Consider the following 18,747-nt stretch of genomic DNA (forward strand, 5'->3'; position numbering starts at 1 on the left):
CAGTACATTTTCAGGTGGGCAAACTTTCGAAATTACAGTAGTTACAATTTTCAACAACAGATGGCGCTGCAAGTGATGTGAAAGATATAGAAGACAACGCAGTCTGTGGGTGCGCCATTCTGTACGTCGTCTTTATGCTGTAAGCGTGTGCTGTTCACAACGTGCAAGTGTGCTGTGGACAACATGGTTTATTCCTTAGAACAGAGGATTTTCTGGTGTTGGAATTCCACCGCCTAGAACACAGTGCTGTTGCAACAAGACGAAGTTTTCAACGGAGGTTTAATGTAACCAAAGGACCGAAAAGCAATACAATAAAGGATCTGTTTGAAAAATTTCAACGGACTGAACATGACGGATGAATGTGCTGGAAAGGTAGGGCGACCGCGTACGGCAACCACAGAGGGCAACGCGCAGCTAGTGCAGCAGGTGATCCAACAGCGGCCTCGGGTTTCCGTTCCCCGTGTTGCAGCTGCGGTCCAAATGACGTCAACGTCCACGTATCGTCTCATGCGCCAGAGTTTACACCTCTATCCATACAAAATTCAAACGCGGAAACCCCTCAGCGCCGCTACCATTGCTGCACGAGAGACATTCGCTAACGATGTAGTGCACAGGATTGATGACGGCGATATGCATGTGGGCAGCATTTGGTTTACTGACGAAGCTTATTTTTACCTTGACGGCTTCGTCAATAAACAGACCTGCGCATATGGGGAACCGAAAAGCCCCATGTTGCTGTCCCATCGTCCCTGCATCCTCAAAAAGTACTGGTCTGGGCCGCCATTTCTTCCAAAGGAATCATTGGCCCATTTTTCAGATCCGAAACGATTACTGCATCACGCTATCTGGACATTCTTCGTGAATTTGTGGTGGTACAAACTGCCTTAGACGACACTGCGAACACCTTGTGGTTTTTGCAAGATGGTGCCCGGCCACATCGCACGGCCGACGTCTTTAATTTCCTGAATGAATATTTCAATGATCGTGTGATTGCTTTGGGCTATCCGAAACATACAGGAGGCGGCGTGGATTGGCCTCCCTATTCGCCAGACATGAACCCCTGTGACTTCTTTCTGTGGGTACACTTTAAAGACCAGGTGTACCGCCAGAATCCAGAAACAATTGAACAGCTGAAGCAGTACATCTCATCTGCATGTGAAGCCATTCCGCCAGACACGTTGTCAAAGGTTTCGGGTAATTTCATTCAGAGACTACGCCATATTATTGCTACGCATGGTGGATATGTGGAAAATATCGTACTATAGAGTTTCCCAGACCGCAGTGCCATCTGTTGTTGACAATTGTAACTACTGTAATTTCGAAAGTTTGCCTGCCTGAAAATGTACTGTTGTCCCAAGCATATTGCAACAAACGGTGTATTTCTATCGTTGCTCGTTTAGTTTGTATTGCCGTTTCAAATATACCGGTCATTTTTGAAACACCCTGTATGTTGATTACTGCATTGACCACTGACAAGTTGGTTCCTGGAGGCATAGGTACAAGCAAATCAGAGCCTGCCCACTATCATGTCGTTGAAATTCAGCAGCATACTAGGACTAAAAACTATTTTCTATCATCACTTTGCAGCAGCACTATCACGTTAGTGTTTTGTGTTTCAGTGCAAGTGTTTGTTTTATTACATTATGGATCGTACATGGGCTGCAGTAAATCCACTGAACATTCTTCCAGATGTTTGCAGAACTTCCATTTTAATGGTGAAAGTGCTACCAACCCTTGCTGGCAAGGCTGCTATCTGCAGATCTCTGCCCACACAGTTCCTGCTGGGGTCATATCACCGACACCCTATGCAGATTTATCCACTACCGCCGCTGTTGCTGCTCCTCTGTGCTGGCAGCACTGACTGTCGTAGCTCGGAACTGAGTGCTGGCCAAGATTCACTGTGCATATCTGCATCTGCACGTAAGAAAGGGTTGTGATATAGACATCAAAGTGATGATGATGAATGTACAGTTTCCAGAGAACGAGTGTACCTTACTTCATATATCAACTGGTTGACCTCTTACTGTGCAGCCAGAGGCCCATGTGTGCCCTTTGATATAGGTGTCTATGGACAGGTGGCACTTCCAGAAACATGCTGAGGAAGTTACTAGAATTTTAACCCCAATACTCAGTGAACCCCACAGGCAGCATATAATGAATACTTACATGGAAAGTGTAACAAAGAGAGGGAGGATCTGATTAAATGAAAAATATTTTCATAAAAGAGAATTTTTCAGTAATAATCCACCTTAGAAGTACAGGGTGTCCCACTCAAACCGCCCAGATTTCGAGGACCCAGAAGAGAAAAACCACAGTAGATAGGACAATGGAAAATACACCACATTATAGAGCATCTGAAAGAATTTATATTCACCCGCCAGCAGTGCCAAGTATCGTAGCCAGATTGCAGCATGGTCGCATGAAGTGAAAACGGCGATTCCACAGCAGTGCGCGCAAGCAGTAGTGTGGTCTGCAGAAACAAAACCGCCGATTACTGTGCAAAGATATTATCGTCGTGTGTATAAATGTGATCCACATGACGTGAAAACAATTAAAGAATGGTATAGGAAGTTTCCGGCAACAGGAAATTTTCTGAAACATTCTGGCGGTGCACGTTATGGAGTTTCAGAAGAGACAGTGGAGGACATCAGACAAACGTTTCTCAGAAGCCAACGCAAGTCAATTTGTCAAGCATGCAGGACACTTGATGCACCTCTATCAACATTTCATCGTGTAGTTCACTAGCGTCTTCGTACGTGTGCTTGCAAAATGCTAATTCTGCAACATCTGATGCCGAACAAAAAACAACGCCGACAACAATTTACTGCGGATATGGTACAGCGTATTGATATGGATGCCAGCTTCCTGGAAAGATGTTTATTCTCAGATGAGGCTACTTTTCATGAGGAAGGGTTAATAAGCATAATGTTCGAATTTGGGGTTTCCAAAATCCACACGTTGTCACTGAACATGTTCGTGATAGCCTTAAACTAAACGTCTGGTGCGGGCTAATGCACGACAGGATTGTGGGACCGCTCTTCTTTGTGGAACAAACAGTGAATGGGTCAGTGTATCTGGACATGTTGGAGCAGTTTGTGTATCCTCAGATACAAGACCTGCAATCCAACATCAGTTTTGAACAAGCTGGAGCTCCGCCGCGTAGGTCAACGGCTGTTCGCAAGTTCCTGGATAGGAAATTTCCCAATCGTTGGATCTGACGCGGATGACCCATTGCCTGGCCACCACGTTCACCCGACATTACGCCACTTGATTTCTTCATGTGGGGATTCGTGAAGGACCGCGTGTATGCGACCGAAGTGGACGATATTGCTACGTTGCGACATTGTATCACTAACGCGATTGCAACAATAACAGAGGAAATGTATCAAAGAACTTGGCAAGAAAATATAGACTCGATATTCTTCGTGCTACAAATGGTTCAGCCGGACGCGGTGGTCTCGCGGTTCTAGGCGCGCAGTCCGGAACCGTGCGACTGCTACGGTCGCAGGTTCGAATCCTGCCTCGGGCATGGATGTGTGTGATGTCCTTAGGTTAGTTAGGTTTAAGTAGTTCTAAGTTCTAGGGGACTGATAACCACAGCAGTTGAGTCCCATAGTGCTCAGAGCCATTTGAACCATTTGAACAAATGGTTCACATGTAGAGGTGTATTATTCATAAATAAACAAGTTCTTTGATATGCTCTACAATGTGGTGCATTTTTCATTGTCGTATCTACTGTGTTTTTTGTGGGTCTTTGAAATCGGGGAGGTTTGAGTGGGACACTCTGTATTTGTACATTTCCTGAAGCACATAGAATCACTTGTGTGTCCACAACACATTTCCCTGAGTCTCCGAATAGCTGGACGGTTACAGCCTTCAAGGTTCCTTATTAGTGAACTTTTGGAAATGTCACAAAGCTGCAATAATTTTTCACAGCCCGCGATGTACACAATGTTGTCGTTATGACTCAGATTTGCAGCTCTATCAGCAATTATTCATATTGCAGTCCATCACTGCACTGCTTTCCTTAGTAACTGCGCGTCAACGAAGTAACAGTCCATCGAGTCTTCGCAGTCTGTACTGTTCTAAACTGATTGGGTAAAGCAACAATGGATGAGAATATTGTTAATACCCATCCACTGCTGTCAGCTGCAAGGAATGTAACATCTTTCAAAATGAATTTTCCACACACTCATTATAAAAGCCCTGTACATCCGTGAATATATTCACACTTCTAGGTGCCATCATGGAACGTATCTGGCGTGAAGCAACACCACCACATTTATACTAATATTGCTCTACAATTCCTGGGAGAGATTAGTAATTAATAACATAATGATACAACAATTAAGTAGTGTTTGGAGGAAAATTGACTGATGATTCAAATTCAATATAAATGCCTGTGAGACCAGTCTTTCTACTCATTTTGCCTCAAGCAATCTATCGTGACAACTGGTGCCAATTCTTTAAACTTCTGTGAGCATCCAAATTCTTCCCTTATAGAAAGAAGAGGACACCACCTAATATATACCGTACAGTAGACAGATACTGCCATTGTATCACTTAAGTTTTTGATTATAGTATGCCTACTATACTGAACTCAGAACACTTCTGCACTGGTTAGGTTTGTACTGTTTCAGATTTGACGTACATTAAAAGAAGTTGTTCGCCTCCATATATGTGTTATGTCACATGAGTTAGAGAGAACAAATACGAAGGGTTCTAGTGTATTAATGTATTAATTGTTGTCTAAGAATTTTTTATATATGTTGTAGATACTCAAATGACAAACAGCTACAAAACCCATCAACCGTGTAGCAAAGCAAAGGTTGGGCAGCGGGGACTGCCGAGTCTAGAGAGTCCACCATCGCAGATGTCTGGCCTCTATAGGACTACGCGTCAACTATTTTCTACAATGTGAACATTATTGTGAAGTCAAAAAATTGTTGCATATTGTCTGTGATGTCGTTCCTGGGTAACTTGATATTGTGAGACAGTCAGTGGAGCCCCCGCTGTCATAGGACATAGCAGACCGTCCGGCGAGAGATGATATTGGTAACAGTTTGCCTCGATCGGTAAGTCTAATTTCTGCTAGTGGTCGCCGTTAGCTCGTTCCGAAACTTTTACGGTTTAGGAAATTTAGTAATGTTCCTATCCGTGAGGTTCTGCATGGCAGAATTTTATTAATAAAGCTGTGAGTGCAGTTACGTGGATTATTGAGATCGCCTGTTTCAGATAGTAGATGGTGCAGTAATCTGCAGATTTTTTTGAGGCTACATAATTCCATTGGAAGTTGTTTTATTTGGATTTTAGAGGGCCTACGGTTCCGTGAACGGGTGTCAACGTATCTCCTGGCCGAGTCTGAGGTAATAAGACATCGTGCTTATTTGATGGCTGTTGAATGTAGTATGATTCTGGTTTCCGAGCGGAGGTTTCGATGTAATTCATATTTTGTTTGGTAGCCGCTAGCGATTCATAGACTGGGAACTGTGTCTTATTTTTGCTACTGTACACAAGGTGTTATGTGAAGTTTGCGATCTGCCCTGACGGACAAATAAAAGGAACTGAGGGCCAGAAAGGTTGGAGTCATTACGGGGCATTCTGTAATCATTTTAAGACTATTTAAGAGATCTGTGGCGAGTGACTTTCGTAATTTGTTTGAAGTAGTGGGATTGTGTATTGTCAACGTTTGAAAGAGTTGGGCTTTGAGTTACCATTCATTTGCAGTATTTAAAGTAGCGATGAAACGTACAAGTTTTTGTTAATATGATTCCGTTTGAGGGGACATAGTTCTCTTTTCACCCGATCAGACGTGTATAAGAAGTGTGTAAAAGATAACTGAGATTTTATGAAAAAAATAGAAAAAAGGTAGCCGAGATTGTCAAAAGAAGTAAAACTTAAAAACTCTTCTAATTTCGTAGTGTGTGTTAACGTGTACTGTGAGAAGCTACAAATTTTAAATGGTGTGGTATTTGTCATGATATTTCTAATGTTCTTTATTGATTAAATACTAGGGTTGGAACTTAAATAGTGGCAACTATTTATTCACAACCGATAGAGAAGAGTTACATGTTTTCACCTGTTACTGTCCTTCAAAGTAGTCACCAGCGTTGTGTAGAACCCGTTGCTAGCGATGTGGAAGGCAGAGCCTGTTGTGTTGATGTTGCGAACAGTTCTGAAGCGAATGCCACACAGTGGTTCCTTCATCTTCGGAATCAAATCAAAGTCACAAGGACTATAGTCTGGGGAGTACGGTGGATGGTACAGTACTCCCCAGTCCCACCGACTGAACAGAGCAGCCACAGCTTGCGCTGTATGTGCCCGCGCATTGTAGTGCAAAATGATGGATGGGTTGCGCAGAAAGTGTAGCCGCTTCTTTCGCAAAGCTGGTCGCAGGTGATGCTCCAAAACCGAACAGTAATACTGTGCATTGACGGTCTGCCGTGGAGGAACGTAATGCATTAGGATAACACCATCACAGTCGTGCACGAGAATCACCATCCTGGGGCTGTGACACAGTTTCGACTTTCGTGGCTACCCGTAATGACGCCATTCGTTGGATTGGCGTTTCAATTTTGGCTTCGTGGCATTCGCTTGAGAACTGTTCCTGAGATTCGACAGGCAGTAGACCGCTCGATTCGCACCATCAGCAGCACAGACTCTGCTAACGGTATACTACGCCTTCCACATCGCTGGCAATGGGTTCTACACAACGTTGATGACTAAAGGACAGTAACAGGTGCTAACATGTAGCTCTTTTTTATCAGTTTTGAATAAACAGTTGCCACTATTTAAGTTACAACCCTCGTATAGAGCAATGCGACTAATTTCCTAGTACAGCTTCTAGTTATTTGGAATATATTTACACATGAGAAACTGTTTGCGAATACGCGTGACGTATAACAGTATTTTGAAACATGGGTATTATTTTTTGTGTTACATCAAACGAAGTAGCGTTAATTAAAGAGCCAAAACTTGAAATTTATTAGAGGGGGTCATATTTACTTGGTAGTAGCTCCGAAGTGGAGACAAAGGAATAAAGTCAAATGAAATAAGAACTCTGGATCAGAAATGTGATTTTCGTTATAGTAGCATCTGAGTGAGAAATTTTATCACATCTGAGTCAAGAAAAGGAAAGATATTTTTACGCTAAATAACAACACTTGGGAAATAATTCAAATGGTTCAAATGGCTCTGAGCACTATGGGACTTAACCTCTATGGTCATCAGTCCCCTATAACTTAGAACTACTTAAACTTAACCAACCTAAGGACATCACACAACACCCAGCCATCACGAGGCAGAGAAAATCCCTGACCCCGCCGGGAATCGAACCCGGGAACACGGGCGTGGGAAGCGAGAACGCTACCGCACGACCACGAGATGCGGGCTGGGAAATAATTACATACCAAAGGTATTAAAGCAGTTTAATCCGAGTTGTTTAAACAAGGTCGCCAATATATTCTGCAATCAGTAATAGTATATGAGAATAAACCGACGATCCCTTAACATGTTGCTGGATTAACTAATGGGAAGTACTCCGTATTATCTTAGTGTGAAGGTACAACTTTGCATTATTTACAGTGGTATTCTATTGAGAAAAGATTTGCTATAGTAATTAATAGGGTTTTTGAGAGTCTTTGCAAATAACAGAATTGCCATTAAAGCAGTGGTTTGATAATACGTTACGTAATTGAAGGTATTACGTATACATTGTGTGTTTGAAAGTGGTAACACTGGTACCTTGTGTTTGCAGGTAAACCGTGGATTTCACGTGGTGTTACTGACTCAAGTCATTGTCAGTCGCTAGAGGCTAACCGAGTTCTGGCATGGCCTGCGTCTCCGATGAAGAAGAAGATAAGTAAAACCAATCTGAAGCATTGTCTGTTGTTGGTGCTGATGACATTGCAGTTATTGGAACTTCTCCGAGGCGAAAGAAAATGCTAGAAATGACATTTCTAGTGACTAAATCTCACAACTAAGTGATCATGAGAAACATGTACCTGTGTGAGAAGTCTGAAGTACAAAGGCTTTCAGAACACACACAATATTTGGCTTTGAACACCACGCTGGGAGATGGGGAAAATGTATGTACACTATATGAATATTCTAGAAGATATATTCCAGAGGATCTTTACGAAACTACTACACAGAAATTTGGAAGCTCATTGCAATGCACACTGTAATGGGTGTTCTAAAATGATACGGTTTCGGAACCCGTTTACACGCATTCCATTGGATGCTGACCTGATGTCACACAACGGATATGAAAAATTACAAAACAGTCTACTTTTAGCAACTGACAAACAAGGCAAAAGCAATAATAGGTTGTGGAAGGTTAGACCTATAACAGATTGAATGATGTAAAGTCAAGATGCCATGGTCTCCATGTTGAAAGGAATGTGTATATCGACGAGCAAATTATTCCTTTCAGAGCAATATGTAACAGTAAGACATATCCTTGCTGGGTGAAATGTTAACTTCTGCGCGGTGACAATTGACTGATTTCCGATTAAATTTTCTATCAAGGGAAAGCAACACCACTCAAACCTGAACAGACTGATGCTTTTTGTGTGGAAGGAAGATGTAATGTTACGTATTATTACTATGTTGAGGATACAGGTGATATTGGATATGACAATGCACGACACCAGGCAAAAATAGTGGACAACCAAGGGAAAGGCAAGAAATAACGTGCCCTAAAATAAAAATCAAGGTTAAAAGTACGATTTACACTTATGTTTGACAAACATGACAACTATTTCAAGTTCTTCCCAAATTGCTAGATACAGTACTTCCGATAGCAATGAAATTATTGACTATGTAAATCATTTCCATATTTCTTCATGGTTAGTTATAATGGTATTTGAACGAAGACTTGTGTGGAAACAGTTGCATAATTTGAAACTGAGTTAAAAATATATTTTTGTACCTTGTCGTGTAAATAAATGCTTTCTAATTAAGAGAACAGGTTTTATATTTTTTTGGAAGAGAAATAGAAAAAAATCTGGTCTCCACAAGGTTGCTACTGTCTCCTTAAGTTAACTTTATTGGTAATACATTAATTTAAGAGCTTTAAATTTTTTATCACATTACACTTAAATATTTTACTTTTACTTATTAGCTTCATTTTACACCACATATCGAGGTTAATCACAAGGATGGTGTTAAGAAGCTGTATTTCCATGCTCCATGTATCTCTTATTCTGAAGAATTTGAGAACCTATTTAAAAATTTCGGATCACATTCTTCCCACACAAGGCGTTGAAGATAATTTGCTGTGCCAACTATCTAACTGAATTTATGTTATTGGAGATCTATATTTACAGAGATACTCCGTATGCCACAGTACGGTGCTTGGTAGAGGGTACCTTCTACACTTCCAGTCATTTCCCTTCCTATTCAACTCACAAATAGAGCGAGGGAAATAAGACTATCTATAAGCCTCAGTATGAGTTATCTTATCTTATCTTGAATTCTGCAACTTATTGTGAAGCTGTGCGAGTTTGACAAAGACGAAAATTTAACGTTGCTTGGAACCAACGAGGGATTGAAATACAACCAGGGCATAACAATAAAATCGAAGTCAGTCCCGCTTAAGCACTTTTAAATCAGTGCTTTAACAGCATTTAAATATGCAGTAAAACAACAAACAACTATTACTACGTTCTACTGCGTTCTACTGGTCTTAAGTCTGCGGTCTACTAGGTTCTACTGTGTGAACTGCATATTTATAGGTGTATTCTTTTAGGCAGTTTAAATTGATGACCTCGAGGAAGGGAAGTACAATACTGTTTCTTTATTCCGTTATAGCCTGTTACCTATAATTTTAACACACGTTGTATTAAGTCATTTGCAAATTACGGAATAGAAATTAATTCTTAATTTTGTCCTACGCAATACTACCTCCAATCACCAAAACGTAATACAAATAATAATAAAATTTTATTTCGACGACGAATAAAAACTACAGCTACTACTACCATAACTTCAGTTCCTGTCTGTCACATTCCACAATACACTCCGTAACTCCGTAGTCCACAGGGATGCCATGGAGTTTCTCGGGCACTGGGAAGGCATTGTATTTCCATCTACCTCTTCAGTTTGTTGGCTCCCTGATACAGGAAACGATTTCCCCATTGCAAGGGAGCATCGTTACCTATAAGAAGCGCAGCCACAGGTCAATTTACATCATCCACTTTCTAGTTTCTAGCCTGGTGAAACATGGCCAACAGCTGCGCTTCTTTCTGGAGTTTGTAGAAATTCAGCTGTTGACCTCAGCTGCCCTCACTGCGTTGTTTCTCGATCTACTGTCGTAACGTCACTGAGTGCAATAGCCAGGGCTAAATTGTCAAGCTAATGCGCTACCCAATAGTATCAGCAATGTTTACCAAGATATGCCATTCTGTCTCACTAAACAGTCTCCTTGACATCGAGTCTTCCAGGCTGATTCACTTACTGACGATCAGTTTCAGCAACATCGGCGTACAGCAGACATCCCCATATAGTATGTTGTGGCATATCTTCTTCACCACAGGCGCGCGCTATGTGCGTACGACGGGTTTGTAGAAATTCAGCAGAGACACCGTCAGAGCCACGTGTTTTATACCTCTTCACTTTCGGGATTTCTTTTTCTTGATTCCTCTTCCGAAAATGAACTATCCCATTTTCACAGTATGCTTTCCTAATTTTGTTCCGCAATTCTGTGTGTTCATCAAATTATTCTTCTGCAGTATCGCTTCTAAGGAGTACAGTAACTGTGTGGACCGATGCCAGTTTTCTGTCATGCTACCGTCTGCTCGTTTTAGAGTTGGTACCATCCATGGAGATTTTGTCTTTAGACAGATGATTTTCACGTCGTGTTCCATGGATAAAAATGGAAGTTTGTGTCACGAATCGGTTCTAGCTCTGTACGTTCCTGCCGCAGGCGGTTTTTAAATTGCTGCTTAAGGTGTGTGTATCTGCCCCGTCCGCGAGCTCTTTTCTGCAGTGATGCCTTTCTGGTAGTATCTTCTTGTCCTTTTAACTTCTTTTCTCAATCTTTGGAGGTCCTTGGAGATCCTCGTCCCATGATACTTGGCAACTACAGACCGTTTGTCTTATAACTGGTATTACATCCTTCATGATCTCTTGGTTTTTCAGTGACGAGTTCCCGGGCTCTTGTGTGTACATTATCACCTGCTACGCACCTCGACATCGCAGCCCATTCCAGTTCTTTCTCGACTCGCTGAACAATTCACCGACCACTGTTTATCTACATTTTTTGCAGCAATATATGCAAGTTCATTCAAAATATGAAAATCACAGTATAAAACACAAACACTCTGGCCTCTACTGCCAGTTCATCAACAGAACGAATAAGGTTATTATTTGTGGAGCGATGGTCTCATCCTTAGCTTAAGTGAGGGCAGCGAGTGTCTACTGCGAGCGAGGTCTGCTGATGCGTCGCCTATTACATCGCTATTTAGGTAGACAAGGGACTGTGTTAAAAAACTACTTAACCCATACGTTCTGAATATTCCTGAATACATGAAGACAATTCAGCTGGAGGACTATGGTTTCTGAAATAACAATGACCCATTTATTACTGCCTATCATGTTCGAGTGACTGTAATCAAGATATATTTGTTAAGTGCCTTTTGAAATTTATGTAACAGCTACTGAACGATATCGCCGTTTCAGTATTGTAGACTTCCTTGTTTCCTGCACAGTTCATACTTTCGCTTGTGATCGTTCATACAAATGTAGCACACTGCCTCAACCGTTTAAAAATGTATTTCTCTCTATGTATAAGCCCTGCTCTTAACATTATGATATGAATACTCCATGCCAAACTGATAGACCTAACTGCACTGTGTTGGTTGTAAAAAGGAAAATAATAAATGATTTTTTTTCTACCCAGTGTATTTTTTTTAAGTTTATGTACAGGCACGATGGCTTTAGTATGTAAGATGCTACGGACTAAGTCATTTCTTTTCACGAACTAACTCACTATTTCATACTTCCATGAGGCACTTCAGTCTTGTTGCATTCGTTACTAACATATGAGCCGTCCCCCTCCCCCGCCATGGGGTGAGGACCTAAGACCGTCTGTCCGGCCCCAGTAAGCCACAATCCTTTGGCCCTTTCTAATCGTATCAGACAGCCATTCACAACTGTTCGATGTGGTAGCATTGACGGAGGCAGTGGCAGCTGCATGGTTGAGGTGGAGACAGGCGTCGGTGGCACCTGAGCGCACTGACTTTCAGTAAGAGGCTATAAATTTTTCTGTATGTAAGTAGTTGGATAGAATGTGGGGGGCGGGGGAGGGGTGTACTACACGTGAAATGAAGAATTGTTTTTGGAAGTATTACCCACAAGAAAATTCCTTCAGTTAACTCAGCCTCTACAGACTTGACTGGTTGTACACTTACACAGTTTGGTACGTGGGGTGTAAAGGCATAGATACACTGTTCCAACTGGTACATAGCATCACTATTTTCACTCAAATAGTCTACAGTCTCATGGTAAGCCGCTCTTCCATTCGCCTGCCAGAGGTACAGTCTTGTTCTAGATATCGATAATGCACAGAACAGATGATCTAAATTTACTACACTTAAATATTTTAAGTAACTATTCTGTTCCCATGAAGTTCATTCTAACATGGCTTCACCATACGTAACTACTGAAACTTAAGGGTCAAACATACGAACATCTATTGGAGTGCGGAATGGATCATACTTGTCTGCCATCTTATTCGTTATACACCCCATCATACTACACAGAAATTCTCATTCATACCATGAATACTGAACTTGGGCAGTGACGCACTGTGCATGTACAAAGTTATCACAGCTAAGTCACTATCTAGTGACAGTTTTACACGAACTCGCAGTCACACTAAGTGCTATTGAAGAGTAGTACTCTGGAGGGACTTACCTCAGCTCATCAAGATGATGGCAATTCCAATGGATACAACTGCTGTCGCTACTGCTTCAGAGGCAGCGGCGGTACAGTGTAGTCTAAATATACAGGTCTGGTAAATCAGAAAGTCCATCTGGGCTGCTGCTGCAGTGGTGCAGCGAATAGCGTTTGTGTGTCCTCATTGGGCAATTCTGCTACTACCAAATCACGGGCGCGCTGCTCTGCTGGAAACAAAAACCCACAAAGTGTAATCGAATATATTTATTAACAATATTATTAATAATAATTGTATTATATTTTATTATTATTACTACTACTCACTTCCAGACCTACGAGTCTTATTCATCATATGCTTGAGGGCACAGGCTGATTCTTGCTGGTACTGCATCCTTTCACTGTGAAGATCAAAACCTGGAATTTCGGGGAGTGGGGTTGCGGAGCTGGATTCATAATATAATGAAGAGAAGGGCAGTCGACATCTTGATTCCTATTGGTCCAGGGCGAGGAGTGGGGAGGGGGTGGGTTCCCCTGGATGACCTGTAACAGTTGCCAGTGGTTCCTTGCGGGTAACCCTGATTATAAGTCGCCCAACTACCTAACCTGACACCGGTAGTTCGTATAAGTGACGTTGATATAAGACCATTAACATGGACTGTGTGCCCACTGAAAACCTACTACTTACTTCTACCAAAATAAATTTTAATCTATAAGTGTATCAGAAGCTAGTACAAAAACATTGTCATTGTTAAATATAAGAATACAAAAGTATACTAGGAGAAGCTAAAAATCAGTCTTGTATGTCACATTAAGACCAACCTTTCTAGACACTTCTGCATTCTGAGAACAATTAACTACAAATATTGCTGCCAAGCCAAAGACATGCTAAATGTTATGTAGTTGGAATGCATGCTTACCAAAAAAACAAGTAGCTACAACGATATCTGCCATTCCATAGAGTTCTATGTTGAAGACCAACAGTATAAATTGGTATAACGCAATTATGCTGTGCATGACGTACCATGGAACCGCCAGAGCTATACTTCTCTGAAAGAACATGTCTAAAATGAAATTGAAGCTTTAATGTTAAGAGTGCATGTTGTTGTATTGTTATTGAAGTACAGTTGTCTGTCAAGCTGTGTGTTTACTGTCAGAAGTATGCAATGCCATCTTACTCCCTTTTGCGCCTTTAGCAGCTTGCCGCAAGCTAACAAGTAAATGAAGCCGTATATCATCATATGTACAGCCACCAGTCTCCCTGCAACAAGACGTCAATAGTCAATCTCAGTTTCTTGGGTGAACGGAGATTCAGTTCTTAAATTACCTGTTTATTTTACTGCAATATACGTCTAGGTTATACAAAAGCAGTGTGATCTTATAAATATAGCTGCCAAGTTTCCTTTCTCACATTAGTATTGTCCACTTCCAGATATGTGAAATACCAGCTATTTTATTAGTTACAGCTTAGTAGCATTCAACACTTTTACAACAGCGTTACGCATTACGCTAACGTTTCTGTTAAAAGCGTTTTATGCAGCTAACCGAATTTTGCTCCGTTGCCAACACTTAATTTGGTGGATGTTTAACGGATTTTGTGTGTTAAACAGATCATGTATGCGTGAATAACGCTAAGAAAATATTGCAAAACTTTTCGCCCATACGGTAAATGGGTATCAGTGATTGTTGTTGCGTTGTAGGCTCATTACTGAGCGAATAATTTAGTAATAAAACATGCCAGGCCTGTGAGTGTACTTTTTCAAACAAATATTCCTACCACAGGCATGCAGTGACAGCAGCGCAGTAATATTGTATCTTACGTACTTACCACGCGTGGACGGACCCTTGTATGGGAAGAATGAACATTTTTGAGTTGTGAAGCGAAGTTCGCAGGTCCCTGCTGCCCTTTACTCTACTACTTCAGTCTACACAAAGTTCAGCCATCAAGTTAGTGATTCTACTTTATTACGTTTGCTAACAATACTACTGATGCTTGTAAATGACAGAAGTAATTTGACATCGGACTCTTTCCTACATTCATTCGATGATGATGCTGAGAGGACGCTCGACATCATGGTCATCAGCGCCCTGACGAAAAGCCAACCTGCATATCTCATGGGTGGGGACGAAGGCTGTCCTCACAAGCGAAGCAGTTTGTAACGTATTAAAGTCCGCCGCCCTTCCCCCCCAGTTTAGGGATGAGGCCTGACAGTTCACAAAATTTCACCAGTCTTTTTCACACTGGTATCGGTATCGGCGAGGATGGTGAGCAGATCTCCAGCGAGCCCTAACATCAGTATACAGGACACACGCAGCCTCAATATGCCGAACTGAAAGCGGCACTCTACAAACTTCACAGAGTGGTGGATCCTCCCGCCGGAGGAGGAAGCCATGTGTGAAAGAGCTTGTCCGGTTCACAGTCTGGTAAGCAAAATCTCCTTCCAGCGGCAAGGCTGACATGAAGTCCGCCAAGCCTTTGTGGTCGATTTGAGCGGACGCAATTTGTTGTCCCTCACCCGCAACCACTCAGTCTCCCACTCAAGCATGATGCGTCAGAAAATGAGATAATGGCGTGCTATGGGATGGAACATTGATGGATAGCACCAACCCCACGTACTTCTTTGGGAACTTTGTCAGCCATGTCGCTACCCTGTTGTTGGTTTGTGAGATTAAAGGGACCAGACTGCTACGGTCATCGGTCCCTTTTTCCAAAAACCTAAAACTACCCAAAGAAAAAAAACGAGCAACAGGAAAGACGGCAGACGACACAGGACAAGAAAGACTCAGACAGAGATCAGACGAAACAAAATCACACAGTGTGAAGGTGGTTGGCCGATCATAGAGATGAAAAAGGAAAAGCCAACTACCGAGAACACATTAAAAACTCAGTTTAAAAAACCGTAGGCCAAAGGCCAGAATCAACACAAAACAATAAAACAAACACTAATTGATAAAAAACCTTGCCCGAATAAAACGCAAAACTAAGCCAGCCATAGCAGGGTAATCAGTTAAAAGGGCAGGGAGCGTATCAGGCAGCGCTAACGTCTGCCTGAGCACAGCTAAAAGCCGACACTCCAACAAAATGTGGACCACAGATAAAACGGAGCCGCAGCTACATAGAGGTGGGTCCTCACGGCGCAATAAGTGGCCGTGCGTCAGCCGAGTGTGCACAATGCGTAGCCGGCAGAGGACAACAGACTCCTGGCGGGAGACCCGAATGGACGACCGCCACACAGTCGTCGTCGCCTTGATAGGGCGAAGTTCGTTTCGCATGGGCAGGTTGCGATTCAGTGTCCCATAGGTCGAAAATTTTGAGGCAGAAGATTGCCCGCACATCATTCGCCAGGAGGCCAATCTCCAGAGATGGTGCACTGGTGGCCTCTTTCGTCAGGCGGTCAACATTTTCATTCCCGGGTATCCCAACATGGCCTGGGGTCCACACAAAGAACACAGAGTGGTCGCAATGGGCAAGAGTATGCAGGGACTCCTGGATAGCCATCACCAGACGAGAACGAGGGAAAGACTGATCGAGAGCTCGTAAACCGCTCTGGGAATCTCTACAGATAACGAAAGACTCACCTGATCAGGAGCGGATATACGCTAGGGCTCGAAAGATAGCGACCAGCTCAGCAGTGTAAACGATGCAGCCAGCCGGCAAGGAACGTTGTTCGGAAATGGTCCCCTAGAGTTAGCGCATAACCGACACGACCAGCAACCATCGAGCCATCAGTGTAAACAACGACAGAGCCCTGATACGTTGCGAGAATGGAAAGTAAGCGGCGGCGGAAAGCCTCTGGAGGGACTGAGTCCTTCGGGCCCTGTGCCAATTCCAGATGAAGGCGAAGGCGAAGGCGAGGGCGAGGCACACACCACGGGGGTGTACGCAGAGATGCCTGGAAAGGAGGCAGAAGAGGTAAAGCCCCAAGCCCGGAGAAGCTCTCTGACGCGGACCGCGATCTTACATCCAGCTCTGGGCCGACGTTCTGAAAGATGGACGTGCGACTGTGGGAATAGTAGCCGATAGCTAGGATGCCCGGGCAATCTCAGAACATGGGCAGCATAAGAATCTAGCAAACGTTGGCGGCGTAACCACAGTGGAGGGACACCCGCCTCCACAAGTATGCTGTCCACTGGGCTGGTCCAGAAAGCACCAGTGGCAAGGCGTATACCGCTGTGGAGGGTTGGGTCCAGCACCCGCAAGGCAGATGGGGGTGCTGACCAATAAGCCAGGCTCCTATAGTCCAGACGGGACTGGATTAATGCCTGGAAGTGCCGTAACAGGGTAGATTGGTCGGCGCCCCAGCTGGTGTGGCTCCAGCATCGCAGAGCATTTAGATGCCGCCAACACATCTGTTTAAGCTGCCGAATATGAGGCTGCCAAGTCAACTGAGCATCAAAAACCACACCCAAAAACCTATGTGACTCCACCACTGCAAGGAGTTCGCCGTCAAGATAAAGCCGCGGCTCCGGGTGAACAGTGCGTCGCCGGCAGAAATGCGTAACGCAGGTCTTGGCTGTCGAAAACTGGAACCCATGAGCTACAGCCCAAGACTGCGCCTTACGGATAACGCCCTGTAGCTGACGTTCAGCAGCTGCAATGCCAATAGAGCTGTAGTAAAGGCAGAAGTCGTCAGGCTACAAGGACGCTGAGACAGACGTTCCCACCGCCGCAGCGAGCCCGTTAATGGCTATTAAAAACAGGCAAACACTTAAAACCGATCCCTGTGGCACACCATTCTCCTGAGCTTGGGAGGAACTATGGGAGGCCGCGACTTGCACGCGGAAGGTACGATGCGACAGAAAATTTCGGATAAAGATCGGCAGAGGGCCCCGAAGACCCCATCCATGAAGCGTAGAAAGGATGTGATGACGCTATGTCATATCGTACACCTTCCGCATGTCGAAAAAGACAGCGACCGGGTGCTGACGGTGGGCAAAGGCAGTACTGATGGCCGACTCCAGGCTCACCAGATTGTCGGCAGCGGAGCGGCCTTTACCGAACCCACCCAGAGACGGCGGCAGAAGGCCCCGAGACTCCAGTACCCAATTCAAGCTCTGGCTCACCATCCGTTCAAGCAATTTGCAAAGGACTTTGGTGAGGCTAATGGGACGGTAGCTGTCCACCTCCAAAGGGTTCTTGCGAGGTTTCAGAATGGGCATAACAATACTTTCCCGCCATTGCGACAGAAACTCACCCTCGACCCAGAGACGGATGTAAAGGTCGAGGAGCCGTTGCTGGAAGTCCACTGAAAGGCGTTTCAGCATCTGACAGTGGATGCGATCTGGCCCAGGAGCGGTATCAGGGCAAGCGGCTAGGGCACTGCGATATTCCCACTCACTGAATGGAACATTGTGCGAAACTAAAGGCTCCGACGTTCCATCCGCTCTTTAATGGAGTGGAAGGCCAGGGGGTAATTCGCAGAAGCGGAATTCTGAGCAAAATGCTCTGCCAAGCTGTTTGCAATGACGTCGGAGTCAGTACAAACTGCTCCATTCAGTGAGAGCTCTGGGACGCTGACAGGGGTTCGATAGCCATAGTGGCGTCGAATCTTGGCCCAGACCTGGGACGGAGTGACATGGAGGCCAATGGTGGACACATACCGCTCCCAGCACTCCTGGTTGCGTTAGCTGATAAGGCAGCGGGCTCGCACACGCAGCCGTTTGATGGCAATAAGGTTTTCTATGGAGGGATGTCGTTTGTGACGCTGGAGCGCCCGCCAGCGATTTTTAATCGCTTCAGCGATCTCAGGCGACCACCAAGGCACAGTCCACGGCCGAGGGGACCCAGAAGAACGGGGAATGGCAGTTTTTGCTGCAGTAAGCGAGTGAATCACCGCATCAATGTCATCA

General features: G+C 43.9%; 1 protein-coding gene across 1 annotated transcript in view; it reads right to left on the reverse strand.

The window, feature by feature from the left end:
• Positions 1-18,747, reverse strand: part of LOC126298066 (uncharacterized) — a 65,666-nt gene that overhangs the window by 25,683 nt on the left and 21,236 nt on the right. The gene's annotated exons all lie outside the window — the stretch shown is intronic.

This window comes from Schistocerca gregaria, chromosome X (genome assembly GCF_023897955.1).
Source record: "Schistocerca gregaria isolate iqSchGreg1 chromosome X, iqSchGreg1.2, whole genome shotgun sequence".
NCBI classification, from domain to species: Eukaryota; Metazoa; Arthropoda; class Insecta; order Orthoptera; family Acrididae; genus Schistocerca; species Schistocerca gregaria.